Genomic DNA, 12,600 nt, shown 5'->3' on the forward strand with positions numbered 1-12,600 from the left:
ATCCAAATATTTCAGGAAGGAGAAATAAAAGGGCCACACAAGTCGCAAGTCACACGCATGGGGAATTTTATTTGAGTAATAAAGTATATTTTACCTATGTATTGTCGAAGACTTTCCTGGCTGGATTCACTAGGATGTTGTGGGTTTTCCGGGTTGCATGGCCATGTTCCAGTAGTATTTCCTCCTGACGTTTCGCCTGCATCTGTGACTGGCATCTTCAGAGTATCTAGTGTCATTAATGCATTCCACTTGCTTTATTGTCACCAGATCCTCTTGAGAGGCCAGTCACAGATGCAGGGGAAATGTCAGGAGAAAATACTACTGGAAAACAGCTGTACAACTCAGAAAACCCACATATAGGGACATGGAGTCATGATCAAAAGGCATGTACCAGGGCCGCACGCCACCGAGCCCTTCCCCCTGCTTCCTTGCAAGCTGGCTCAGGAGCCGGCCTGTAGGGAGGCGGGTGGAAAGTGGGGCTCGGAGGTGGGCAGTCCCAGTGCCCACCTGAGCCACCAGCCGCCGTCTCTGGGCAGGCCTCCCCAAGCCCTGTGGGCCTGCATGGAGGCCGGTGGTGGGGCTCGGGTGGGACTGCCCACCACCAAGGCCCAGCGTCCCCAGACCCTGCACGGAGGCTGGGGACTCAGCGGCAGGTGGGTGGCCCCACCCCGAAGCACAAATGGGCGTGGGTGGGGGGCACAGGGGGGCACCCAGAAAAGGGGTTGTCTCCAGGCACTATTTCCTTGTGATACACCTCTGCCCACAACATCCTATATTTTACCTGCTTTGCACCATCAGTCCTGACCTTATATTCTATCTTCAAATATTTCAGCCCAGCAGACTTGGACAGGAAATGCCAGTGGGCACTGAAACAATGCTGTTAAAACTAAAACAAAAAGGCCTATCTGAGTCATAAAATGGTTCCTGTGCCAGAACATTAGAGCTTCAGCTGTTTACTTGTTCTCTTTTTTCTAACAATCTGCAATTATGAGTTTAAAGAGTAAGCTGCTTTCAAGTGGCTTCTTGCCAAACATAATTTTGCTGTGTCACTAATTATGTCAGTCAATCTATGACTTGACTATTGGCACAGCTGGGGCTATCTGGCAGCTCCTGCAATCCTCACTTGCTAATGATGTGACTTTCAGCTGTTGCTGATAAAAAGGCATTTATGCGTTTTTACTGTTTAAGATGTACCAGTTATTAATTCAGTTATTGCCATTTTGCTTAAGTGATTATTTGATTAATGTCAAGCAAGCCTGCTCTGGGAAAAACTTTTTGCAGGTTTATTACCACTGTTCAGGGCAGTGCCGTCACAGGTGTTTCCATATATGTTCAGGTTTGCTTTATTTACAGTTGTTGATCCAGAAGTTCTCTTTACCTTGCAAGCCTGCATATAATGTAGTTACAGCCACAGTCAGATGTCTTAACAGACTCTACTTAAAACTGCTTATCCGTCTCGGTTTGGAATCCTGGCTTGCTGGAAGAAATTAGTTTGCAGTTTCCTGAGGGGCCTGCATTTGGACATCCCTGTAAATTGGAGTTATTTTTATTCTGCCTTTCTCATCAAAGTATTTGATCAAACTCCATCTGTAAGATGGGAGGACAGGTGGCTGTAATAAGGGAAAGACCAGGCACAGTAAACAAGCTGTTTTCATACATGACTTTGTGAGACCTTTGTTTAGTATTTGCCATGATGTTTGGGTGAAGCCTTGGTCACCAAGCTTTTTCTCAGGTCATGAATCCTGGATTAACAGATAGTTTTGCAAAATGACATGCCATGCTGAAATAGTTTTCCGAATTATGTCCTATAAATAACTCTGTCTCAACAGAATCTGCATCCATGTTCATTACTTGACAAAAACTATGCATTATAATGAAAACAGCATGGAAACAGATTTACTTCCTTGTAGTCGTGCCCGCGAAGTCACCGTAAGAACGAGACGAGACGCGGAGATATCATCTGGTGGAGAGAGCCAGCAGCGGGAGCGCGGGGGTCCGTGGTCCTGGCAACTCTGCCGCATGCTAGTTTCTCGCACCTTTTATTAGGGTTCTAGTGGGGGCGTGTAGAAGGGTAGACCGGGGGGAAACCGGGAGAGCGGGAGACCGAGAGATCATCATGGGATGCATGATCTCATCGGGCTGCTACGTGCAGGAGGAAGTGTCCGCGTCTGGGTCTAATCCGCACCTGGGGGCAAGGGCCCATTGTCCCCTTGTCTGGGACACCCGGTGGTTGTGAGCCAGGTAGTTCATGACCTGTGACTCACCAGGGGGTGGGGGGCAGGGGAGCGGGTGCGACCAGAAGGCCGTAGTTGGGCCGGCATTCCAGCGCTCTACCTACGGTGCTGCTGGGTCAGCGGCTCATCCCTACATCTCCTCCTTTTTTATGTTTTAGAAGGGAGGCCGAATCGTTGGGGGCGATTTAAAGGGACGCTTACCTCCTCCGCCGTTTGGCCAAGCTGGCCGAGTTGCTTGTGCAACATGAGAACTTGGTTGCGATGTAAGGGAAAGTCGAGGGGTTTCTTACACACGTTACAGGCAATATTAGATACACATTGAATAAAACAAGATTTGACGATGAGGCATACAGTCAAGCCAATGCAGAGCTGTACAATAGCACTTAACCATCCCCCCGGTAGCCAGCTCCAGAGGGCTGACCACCAGTGGGGCAACACGTCATATTTCAGATTGGATACAACTTCTTGCAACTCACGCACTTTCATATGAATCAAATGGGAATTGTCAGAGAGATTAAAACAACACATATTATGTACATTCTCACAACCTTGGTGATGCAACAACAACAAATAATCAATAGCGGCGCGGTTATCTAAAGTCGCTTGACGAAGTTCCTGTTGCTCGGAGGCCAGGGCATCCAGAGCGATGGAGGTAGAGTTTATGGACTTCGCAAGAGCACAGGCCAGCCGTCCAATTGTCTTAGCGTTGTAAGAAGCAAGTCCAGGGACTCCCACTAGGGAAGTCGTGAGGGAGACGAATTCTGCCTCGGAGAGGGCGACCGCGTCGCTCCGGCAAGAGGGGTCGAGGGGCAGAGCGGAGCGGCGGCAGCGCCCAGGCTCCCGGGGTGGGGCCTGAGGCAGGACGATGGTGAGGCGGCTGAGGCAACAGAGAGTCCCGGCAGAAAGCCGAGCAGGGATGTAGTTAAAGGTTCTCTCCCCGCAAGTCCAGAACCAACCCTTGGGGAGCAGGATGTTTCCGTACACGGGGGGAATATCCTCCGTGTGTGTGCAATTCCAGTTGGCCGAGCCGGTGAATGGGCCCAGGCCGGTCTCTCATCCTACCACGCCGGCAATGCGGGCGCAGGTGTTGGACTTGTGGTTAGCGACAGTCTTAGTGACAAGGGAGAGAGTGCCGGCCGGGGTTTTGGACGACGGGTCCCCAATCGGCGCTCATAGAGTACTTGATGGACAAGGCATTCATAAAGGGGCTTAATCCAGACTCCGCTAGGAAGTCTCCAGGGGCTTTGCAGACGGGGAGCAGGCAGGAGCTTAGCAAACTCCCGACTCCTAGGTACTGGCCCAGGCAGAAGGACGAAACGTTGGCAGCGGCAGCGAATTGCTCCCAGATGTTGGTCTGGTCAAATCTCGTCAGGGGGTGACCGACTGCCACCGGCAGGAGGCAGCAGAGCAGGCAGAGGATGGTGACTGCCGAGTTGGCGGTGATGATCGCAAAGATGGCGGCACAGAGATCCTCGGGTGTCTCGGGGTAGCCTTGCTGACCCAGCAACTCCCGAGCTTGGCTGGTGGTCACTTTGACATCCCCCCAGGTCATCCGGGTCTTTGGGCCGTCCGGACGTTGGCGGCGTTTCCGTTGAAGCCGCGGGGCGGGATCCTCCAGAGAGATCCGTTCCATCTCCGGGATGGGGTTGGTTTCTTCCTGGCGCCATTCCATGGGCTGGCCGGTCATGGCGAGTCGGGATCCACAGGGGACCTGTAGGAAGAAGGACTGAAACACACCCCCTTCCCCAGGTTACGGGAGGGGCCGGGTCCCGCCAGGCTCGGTCCTAGAGCAGATGGCGGGAGGTCAAGTTCGAATTCAGTGATTTGTTTGGTATGAATAGGCTTAATTTGTAGCCTACGTGAGGGTTGCTTTTAGTGCAGCGATCTGTTGGGGGCCGCCTACTCCTCTTTCTTTAAGTTGTTTGACAGGGAGGGCAGAGGGTAGGCGAACCTGACGGAAAGCTGGCTTCAAAACGTCATCAGGGCGCGTCAAGGCGAGGGTCCAAGCCCCGAGGGAGGAGGGGGCAAACGGACCCTGGGGGAATTGTGGGTACGCATGCTTAATTTGCAATACAAAAGGACCTTGAGGGCGCTTCGGGGGTGTGGGATGCATCAGGGAGGCAAAGCAATCAGGCGATTAGGGGTAAAATTAAAACACAGATGGGAGAGGGGTCTTCCTTGCAACGGGGAATGTACTTACCGTGACCTTGGTGGTTGACACAGAAAGGCTGGAAAGGTGCTAAATTTGTGATCGATTTATCTTGGGGAAATGCCGCCCGCCGAAACCGCTCCTTAAGGGGCGGCTTCGGCTAAGCGCCTGGCATTGAACATGGTATTGGTAAAGTTGCCAGGCGCTGGGTAAGACGCCATGCACCGGGCGATCACGACCCAAACGGGTTGCGAGTACGTGCAAGTGGCGGACGCCTCCCCTTAACTTGGGGCCTGTCCTGGCAGTGCTGCGGTACCAGGATGGGCCCAGATTTTAATCCAGGGAGGGCCAGTCAGCCAATTGGCCCTCCCGCCTTTGCTGGTTGAAAATTAGGAGGAAGAAAGGAAGGAGGGGGGAACAGCTCCTGGGCAGAAATCAGGGAATGAATTCAGGAAGCGCAATCAGGATCAATGATCTGTGCGATGGATTTATCCATCCCAGACTAAGGTCGTTTTGACCTGGCTCATGAGGTCCCTGGTGCGTGGAGTCGATGACTCCTGGGATGATGAACAATCCCTGCTCAGCGGCGGAGGCCTTTGGCAACACCAGCCCAATGGTCCCCGTTGGGATGGGGTCGCTATACTGGGTTGGGGTAACGAGGACCTCGTGGGGGAACTTAAAGGATATAGGCTGGGTGCACGTGAGCGAAATGCCATGAGAGGGGGGTGGTTTGGGCGTGGGTCTCGGTGTTTGGGGCTGCTCTAGTAATCTCCTCCTTGGTCTTGGGCTGGGGAGATGCCCGGGTGCGAGTTTCCCGACGGGCATTCGCTTCTCCAGTGGAAGCCTCTCTGGCACTGGGGGCATCGGGTTTTAGGCTGCCTTGGGGGTCTTCGCCTGCTGGGGGAAGATCCCCCTCCGTCGGGATTGTATGCCCCCCCGCCGGGCAGCCTACATTCCCTCCGGAAGTGTCCTGGCTTGCCGCAGTTGAAGCAATCATCCTGTGGCTGTCCCCTGGCAGTGGAGAGCGCTGCTGCGAGGAGGTTGGCTTGGTGGGTGGAGGACCCAATGTCCTGGCAAGCCTTAAGCATGTCGGCCAGTTCAGGGTTCTTGCCTAGGCCCGTGATTGCTCTGCGGCACTCAGTGGAGGCGTTCTCCTTGGCGAGGCACAAAAGGAGCTCGTTCTGGGCCACCTCGCTATCTACCTGCCTTTTGAGAGCTTCCTGGAGCCTATTCACAAAGTCAGCATAGGGCTCTTGGGGTTTTTGCCGAATGGTAGAGAAACTTTGAGTTGGCTGTCCGGCGCTGGGGACCTTGACGAACGCCTTGTAGGCACAGTCAGAGGCAACCGCAAGGGTGGCCTCTGGCAGGACAATTTGCTCGTTGGGGTTAGCGAAATCGTCGCAGCCGTAGAGCTGCGTAGCGGTGTAGGCGTTGCCAAAGGCTGCTCCCCTGTTTATGCACTGCTGACGGAACTCGCTTTCCCAGATCACATACTGCGCGGGGTTCAAGAGCATGCGAAAGGTGGTTTTCCAGTCCTCCGGAACCATTAGGTGATTCCTTGCGACTGCTTCCAACATGGCTCTCACGTAGGGGCTAGTGATTCCTACGTCCCGCATTGCCTTGCGGAGCTCGGTGAGGATGTTATAACCTAGGGGGCGGTACTCGACAACTCGCCAAATGATGCCATCCTCTCCCTCGTTATCGGTGTAGTGGACGGGGCACATGGCAAGGATGTCGGCATCGCTTCCTTCTTCCCGTCAGGGTTTTCCTTCTTTGCAGATGTCGTGACTAATACGGCTCTGCTAGGGTTTTCTGAAAACAGCAGCCATTACGATGGCGCTTTGACCGGAGGTGCTTGGTGGCTTTAGAAAATGAAGCCGAGGCGAAGTGGGAGGAGGCGCCGCCTAGCAGCGGGAGGATTTGAAGGAGTAAGCGGGGAAGCAAAGGGAGGCAAAAAGAGGAGGACAGGCGTCCAATTTAGTGGATAGGAGAAAAGTTCCGGGGGTGAAACTGAAGGCTGAAGGGTCGAAAGGAGAGGCGATCTTCACGGCAAAGGGAGCCATAGACCTGCAGGCTGATGGTATTGACATAACATTGCCCGCCTCCGCGTCAGTAGCAGTGACATCGGTGCTTGGCCGAGGCTCTGTGTGAAGAGTATAGCGCCCGTGATGTTTTCCCCTTAATCCTTAAGATTCAATGTCCCCCTTTCTGGAATTACCATGGACATTGAAGCTTCAATCTCCTCAACCAATTTGTGCGGCTCCCTCTCTTTATGGAGACCCTGCCGCTTTAGCTAAGCGCTTTCAATTCGGGCCAACATGCTTGCTTCATATAAGCCCTGCTTTTGCCAAGCTCCCCATACTTACCGTTGTTTCGGTCGGACGAGAGATTGTCCTAGAACTCCTCGGGTCCTCCTGGATCGCGCCCGATCCAGTGGACGGAGCTGATATGTCCGCCATAGGTGGAGTCCCTGGATGCGCCGATCCAGCGGACGTCGGTACCGCAACCCTTTCCCCAGGGCTGACGGTAAGCAGGGTGGAAGAGTTCGAGAGATCTCCCGGGTTTACGGCACCAGCTTTGTGAGTCGTGCCAGCGAAGAATCCACCGTAAAAAAAGAGAGCCGAAAAAGCAGCGGGAAGCGCGGGGGTCCGTGGTCCTGGCAACTCTGCCGCATGCTAGTTTCTCACACCTTTTATTAGGGTTCTAGTGGGGGCGTGTAGAAGGGTAGACCGGGAAACCGGGAGAGCGGGAGACCGAGAGATCATCATGGGATGCATGATCTCATCGGGCTGCTACGTGCAGGAGGAAGTGTCCGCGTCTGGGTCTAATCCGCACCTGGGGGCAAGGGCCCATTGTCCCCTTGTCTGGGACACCCGGTGGTTGTGAGCCAGGTAGTTCATGACCTGTGACTCACCAGGGGGTGGGGGGCAGGGGAGCGGGTGCGACCAGAAGGCCGTAGTTGGGCCGGCATTCCAGCGCTCTACCTACGGTGCTGCTGGGTCAGCGGCTCATCCCTACACGTCATACCATTTCAAACAGTATCTTTCAGTGGCATTCTTTCTAGCTTGGCTGTCACTGGATTTTTGAAGAGGTTGTTATCTTAAAACGGGCTTTGAGGTGTGAAGTCTTCCCTTCTGTTGCTTACGAAGAGAAAATCCTACCCTCTTTAAAGAAGATTATCTTGATGCATTTCAGAGCAAAAATATGTTCAGTGATTGCTGAACAAGATTGTATCTGTATAGTTTGCTACTTTTGTTTAATTATCAAACAACTGCAGAAATAGCTTTGAAAAAGGTTGACATCCACAGTTTTAGAATTTGACTTTGACTACTTCAAGCCTTTGCGACGTACTGCACAAACAGTGCCCTGTCGATTAATTATAACAAATCCAAAGTGCTGATCTTTTCGAATTCAAAAAAACTCAGCACGTGGAAAATAAACGGTACATTGATTGAACAGGTCCATTCATACAGATATTTAGGAATCACCTTCCATCATTCCTGCTAACTCTGGACCTCTCTATGCTATCCACCAGGACTCTCTAATACGTAAGTAAAATCAAAGTGTTGGCAATATCCAGATTTTTTCACACCAGAGGCGGTCAATTTTTTCCTGCCGCAATGGAAGTTTTTCAGTTAAAACTACTGCCACAATTACTTTCTACGGAGCTTCTAATCTGGGTAGGAGCAAAACCGCTGAGAAATTAGGAGAGTGTTCAATCTTTTGTTTCTTCGTGCGCTGCTATTGGGTCTTCCAAACTCAGTCACGTGATCAAGTCTCTCCTTTTTGTTTAGAAACCCGGAGCCAAGACAATTTTTTTCTCCCCGGTTTGGCATCTCTTTGTTTAAATACTTGGCTTCGCCTTCATTATAGAGCCCTCCCGGGCAGTCTCACATATCTTTCTAAGTTAGCGCACCCACTTTCCACTCCACCTGGCACCACCAAAATTATCAAGCAAATAAACAACATAGTGTGTGTATCTTTTCTTGACCAACTCCTTTACTGGATGGACGCAAAGACAGGCTCTCTCGGAGTTTTAGAAACAATCGCATCTCTATGAGCATTGAAGGGGCAGCTTCTCTACAGCTGGAGCCTGCATGAACTTGTTCTCCCACATTTTATGGCATTTCACCACCATTGCCGGTTTTTATGGCTAAATATCATAAGGAGAGTAATTTAACTCAATCCACATCTCCGCAAGTAGGATATTTTGAAGTGCTTGCTCGGCTAAATGTGTTACCATGACTGCTCCAAAAAACAAAGAGGACAGATATCATGGCATCCCACAGTGAGAAACAGGACTTGTTCCTGTGCAGCTGGCCTACCCCAAACAACTGAACACGTGCTCCTTCATTGCAAAGATTTGGCAGTCTATCGGTTGCTTTTTTCTCGAAAGAAGGGCCATCTTGAAGAGAATCACCTTTTCAGTAGAGATCACAGACAAGGAAATAGTTTCTACACCTGCTTTGAAGTGACCATCATCCCCACACTACTGAATCAGTTGCCAGGTTTTTAACAAAGGCACTTGGATCAAGAGTGAAACCTTTGTGTAAATTTTAGTCAATTGGTTTTAACATAATCTGTATTTTACCACTCTTTATATGCCATTAAAGGTTTTGTATTTGTTGTATTTGAATTTGACTTTGACCTTAAGAATTGTCAGTCAAGAGGATTTCATTGGAAGATTCTTTGCTGATGCTACCATGCATTCCATAATTATTGCTGAGGCTGTGGGTTTTTGGAAACAGTGGGAGTTGAGGAGCAGACAGCTGCAGATGGAGGAAAGAAATTGTCCTGACTTCGTATTAACTCTTTCTCTGTGTGAGAGTTAACAAAATTGAGGGATGGGAGAGAGCAATTTCCACCAATTCCCTACTCTGTTAAAATCTGCTATCTACATGTTACCCTATGTTTTGCTTCTAGCATATAGGATTGTCTCCTGGCTCTCCCACCCCCCACCCTCCAAAAAGAGATAAGGAGCAGTGATACCTTCTATAAACACAATTCCAGCTGTGATTCTTAGGAGCCACGCTTTTATGGTTTCATAAATTGGTGTGAGTGGATGCAGGGACAAAAAAATCCTAATTGTAAATACATGCTGATGTCACTTGAACTGTTTGCGATCAAAGAGATCTTGAGGTCATAGTTGATACCTCTGTGAAGTCGACTCATTGTAAGGCAGCATGAAAAAAGCAAACTCAATGTTGAGGATTAGGAAAGGCACTGAAAATAATGTTGCAGTGCCCTTGTATATATCTATGACGCAGCCTCACCAGTAATACTGCATACAGTTTTGGTCACTGGATCTTAAAAACATTGCAGAGCAGGAAAAAATTGTGGAAGAAAGCAGCCAAGATAATCAAGGGGTTGGAACACCTTTCCTGTGAAGAAAGGTAGTTTAGAAAAAAGCAATGGGGGGCATGATAGAGGTTCATAAAATTATGCTTGATGAGAAAAAAGTGACAAGAGCTTTTTCTCTCTGCTATAACTATACAACTCAGAGCCACCTGATGAAATTGCTGCACAATACATGTAGGATGGACAGAAGGTAGTACACTAACCAATGAGTAATTAAATTGTAGAAATCACTGCCAGAGAACATAGAATGATCACAGACATTGATTATTTTAAAAGGAGATTAGATAGATTCGCGTAACATAGGTCTATCAGTGGCTACTATCCGCAGTACCTAAATGTAACTTTCAGAGGCAGCAAACCCTGAATACCTGTGCTAGGAGGCAACAACAGTAGAAGATCTTGGCCTGTTTGTTGGCTCTCCAGGACAACTGGTGAAACAAGATGCTGGGTCACTAGATGGACCACCAGTCTGACCCAGCAGTGGTTTTCTTGTGTGATTCATGAGTTCTTTTGAACTAAATGTGTCATTGTCCATTTCTGAAATCAATGAAATCAGAGATTTGAATTGTAAGTAATATTTATTGGTACTGCTAACAATTATGGACATGTAATTGCTTTAATTGAGGCAATTTGCTTTAATTAGTTTATAGTTTGGAGATGCAGTAAAAAATGCACCACCCAAGTTGGTTCAGCCTTTAGCCCATGAAGTTTATTTAAGAGATAACAAAATGACCATTATGAAACAAACAAGTCTTGCAAACGAACAGAGTGACTACTGCAACTGGATCTTTTGTTCTAATTGAACACAGAGTCCAACATTTGTGTGTATTTCAACATTATGGATTCATGCCCATGTTTATGGATGAATTAATTAAACATCTTGGTTGCCAGTAACGCTAAAAAAATTTCTAGCTCCTTCATGGCTGCTCTTCCTAGTCTCAATCTTCTTCTGATTTCTTGGTTACAGTCTCCCTTTTGGTTGGTGATGAAGCCAAGGACTTGCCCTATACTGTGGCATTTATTTACTGAAAGCTTTTGAATGCTACCTTTCCCCCTGCTTACACTGCACTACAATTAAAAAGGCTTTAAAATATATTGAATGGTTAAAAACACCATTAAAACAAAATATATAAGCAATTAAACAAAATACATTAACAGGAAGGAGGGTCACGGGAAAAAAATCAAACAATTACGTCTGCAACTGCCAGCAGAAGGTAATGATTGAGGGGGACGGACAAATCTCCTGTGGAGGAGATTCCATAATTTTGGTATAATGAATGAAAAGTCTTTTCTTGGGCCCTGAAGATCACCATGGTCATGAAGAAAGGGAAAAACGGATCTTTCTGTTCACTGTCTTCTAACCCATGCATAATTTTATAAACCCCTAACATGTCTTCTGTAGTCATCTCTTTTCTAAACTGAGAAGTCTCAGGCTCTTCAGCCATCCTCATTGGAAAGGTACTCCAGCCTCTTGATTATCTTGTTTGCCATCCTCTGTACTTTTTTGGGCTTTGCTACATCCAGTAGCTACACCATAGATCTATAAATCCATTATAATATTGGCCATTTTATATTCAATCCCTTTGCTATCAATCGCCAACAATTTGGCTTTTTCACTGCTGCCGTGTACTGGTGTGACATTTTCATTGAGCCATATGCTGGAAATTCTTTCCACTTTCATCTCAGCAAGTTCAAGAACTATTAGCATGTAGTGACAGTGGGGGTTTTATTCCAGTGTTCATTATTTTACACTTAGCTACACTGAACTTCATTTGCCGCATTGTTGATAACTCACCCAGTTTGTGGAGATCTTCCTGGAGATCTTCAGTATTCACTTTTGTTTTCATCATCCTGAATAATTCTGTGTCATTGTCAAACTTGGCTACTTCACTGCTCATCACCCCCAGTTTCATGTCATTTGTGAACAAATAAAATAACATCAACCTCAGTACCAGTCCTTGTGAGATCCCCTGCTTACTTCTCTCCATTGGGAGAACTGTCCATTTATTTCTACTTTTTACTTCTTGTTGTTTAACCAATTTTAATCCATAAGAGAACCCATCCCCTTATCGCATAATTGCTATACTTACTGAGGAGACTTTGGTGAGGTACCTTGTACCAATCATTTTGAAATGCTACAATTGCTAATATTGACCTCTTCCTGAAAATACTAATATAATCACATCCCTAAATAACTTCTGGAAGTAACTTCTGGAAGTAAAATTGCAAATACAACCCTCATCTGTTTGATATAAAATGTTTTATGAAATAACCATTAGCATTGTAGCCCCATGTCTCTATTTTAATCATATTGTTTGTTAGCATGATGTATCTCATGATGGTGTGTTGCCATGGGCCATTAAATTGGTGTCATAAAATCCAATACATAATGTTTCATCCATGTATGTTAATTTGATTTCAGTCTCAGAATTATTTCATGTAATTGTATTACTTCATAATTTTTAAAACATTTATAGCATAAAAAGTACATATTCTCAGTATAAATCTTAAACCCTTAAGCCTCAGTCTTAGTCAATTCTACTGTTATGGTTACACTCTTAGCATTCTAAATAGGTGCCAAATAATGCCTTTTATCTTTAAGGTGTTGCTTTTTTCTGGGTTAACAGAATGTGTTTTACACTATAACATATCTGGTGTTATTTAATGGAAATCGGTTCAGTTGTTCAAAAGTTCAAGGGTAATTGGTGCTGCAATTTACTATATTGGTGATTAAAGATAGCTGTAGTATTGAAAGGCCTTGACTGGCACTGTTCAAGGCTATATGTTCAAGGATGCAGATTATCAGTACATAATCATATGCCTTATCTGCTGTATTGTAAAAGACATGGATTTCTGTAA

This window comes from Sphaerodactylus townsendi, linkage group LG09 (assembly GCF_021028975.2).
Source record: "Sphaerodactylus townsendi isolate TG3544 linkage group LG09, MPM_Stown_v2.3, whole genome shotgun sequence".
In the NCBI taxonomy this organism is placed as follows: domain Eukaryota; kingdom Metazoa; phylum Chordata; class Lepidosauria; order Squamata; family Sphaerodactylidae; genus Sphaerodactylus; species Sphaerodactylus townsendi.